Genomic DNA, 2,654 nt, shown 5'->3' with positions numbered 1-2,654 from the left:
GACGATTGATTGTAATTGAATGTTATAAACATTAACAATATTAAATTTTTATTTAAAAATTTTCAAATGAAATTTTCATTACTTATTAATATTAATTTTCTTTTTAATGTTAATTTTGTGTTATTTTTAATGTAAACATTGATAATGTTAACATTTTCTTTATAATGTTACTTTTAAATATTTTATTTAAATTCTTTTAAGAAAAGTTTCTTGTTATTTTAATTTTTTATATTTTATTTTTTTGACTTTAATATTTTATTTATATATTTTTATTATTTTAAAACAAAATATTAATTTTAATTTTAAAAAAATATTTTAATAAATATTAATTTTAACTTTTAATCTTAATAAATATTTTAAATTTTAAATTTTAAAATTAAAAACATATTTGATTTTCAAAAAATATTTTAATAAATAATATTACTTATTTAAAATATTAACATCAATTTTAATATTTTTATATTATTTTTATTTTAAAATTAATTTTAATATTTTATTTATTATTTTAAAATATCTGCGACGGGATTGTCCAACCCGTCACTAAAAATCAGTGACGCCCTTTTTTGAGACAGATTTTTACCTCGTCACTAAAAATTTAGTGACGAATTTTCTGTTTTTAGTGACAGATTTTTCCGTCACTAAAATTGATTTTCCTTGTAATGAGGACAGTGATAGGTTTGTGATAGGGACTTGGGTGTCGTGTGTCTTATGTGGGCCCCGAGGACCGTTATGTGCATATTTTATTATGCGACATTTCTTTATATCTGTCATGTGATTCATGGACATATGATGATGGTTGTTGCACGTGGGGTGCAGATTACTCTTTAACTTCCATACTCTTGTCAATCTTTCCTTTCTTATATGTTTGTTGAGTCTTGTGACTTACTCTTCTCTTCATTCCAAAGAAGGGTAAAGCTAAGTGTAGGGGCGAGGCTAGCAATCCTTGAACTATCTCGATAGGTGGCGTACAAGGCAGTCTTAGTGGATCCTATTTTAATGTGTATTTGATGATGTTGTGCCATGGTTGTTTAGTTTTTGAGTGCTTGGCACAATTTTGTATATGTATACGTATATACCATGTAACCATGTGGGCCGGATATCTTTTGTATGCATGCCTAGGATGTGAGTTATGCTTCCGTTGTCGTTTCTTTTGTTTGAGTTCAGGTGATCCTAGTTGAGCATGCATGGCAGGTTAGGGTGGTTCCTCTTCTGCTTCTTTACCCTTTTGGGGCTCTTGCTCAGGTTCTTCAGATTGGCTATGCTATTTGGGTAGGGCTTCCACATCGCTTGGTATTAGAGTGGGGTTCAGGGTTGGTTATGATAAGATGTCCCTGTACACCTAGGTTGTCGGGTATAGTCAGGTTATTCCTAGGGGCACGTTAGCATCCGAGGTTTGAATTCATTCTAAGTTTTATTGCTGATTTTGTTGGGATATGAATACTTGTAGTGGTCTAGGGCGAGGACAATCGCTTACGTGAGGCCATGGGCAGGATATTCCCCTACTTGAGGTGCCAAGAGATGCAGATCGAGTGCGACCATGGGGGACTCTTGATATGAAAGATACCTTGGTAGGCATTGTAACACCCTACCTCGTCGGGGGTGCCACTATAAGGAGTCACTGGGATTTTCACCAATACATAAAATCCATATGCGTGTAGTGTTTTCAAAGAACAATCTTCACATGATAACAAAATCCAGAACCCTGGTCTAGCCTTTGTATTATTAAGACTAACAGATCTAAGCTAAACAAAGCATAACCTCACGCAGCGGAAATAATGAAACCTAACATCATAAGATATTAATATCATTTAAACAAACCGTCTTCAAAACAAAATAAGGATTACATAACTGAAAGAAAACATAATATCATCTAACACGCTCGTACTTCCTCAACTCTATCCGATTATGTCCTCATCCCTGTTGTGACTCTCTTTGGAACGTTTGAATGTTCTAGGGGCAAAACTCAAATTAGATGCTGAATCATTTAAGTGATGGCACATAAAATAATTTTATAGAATGCATGAAATGAACATAAGCATGGGATATACAAACTAATATAACACGTCAATCTTGAGAAATCTCCTTAGCATACTCAACCTCCGGTTGAAAATCCATTCCACACACCATTGGGATTGACCTTACCACGACATACTTAATCTCTGGGTGCCCAACATCGTCACTTGATTAATAGATATTAACCTTGCCCCATTCTCAAGAAGACCCTATCCCGTCCCATCGGACTATGACATGATTTCAATAAAACAATGCAACAAAAATCACTTGCCATGCAATTTCACAAATCATATCTAGTTAATGCATCACGTGAAAATAACTTGATATGCACAGTATGCTTAAAAATGAAAAGACAACATAACCACATATAAATCAATCACCTCGAAGTGAAACCATAAAGTGAACCTCGGGCCGAACCACCCACATAAATCATACTAGGTTTTGAAAAGAGTGCTCACTCACCTTGGATAGTAATTCAGAGTGTTTCTCAAAAAATGTGTCAACCTTGAATAGCGTGTAAAACCCCAACACTTATAGTGATCCTTTCCTGGCCAGTAATTATCTAGGGAAATCAATATTTAGGGTTTTCCTAATTTCTTCCATAATTTCCTTAATTTTTCTTATTTTTCTCTATTTTTCAT

Source organism: Diospyros lotus, chromosome 13 (genome assembly GCF_014633365.1).
Source record: "Diospyros lotus cultivar Yz01 chromosome 13, ASM1463336v1, whole genome shotgun sequence".
In the NCBI taxonomy this organism is placed as follows: Eukaryota; Viridiplantae; Streptophyta; class Magnoliopsida; order Ericales; family Ebenaceae; genus Diospyros; species Diospyros lotus.
This window is presented reverse-complemented; position numbering follows the sequence as displayed.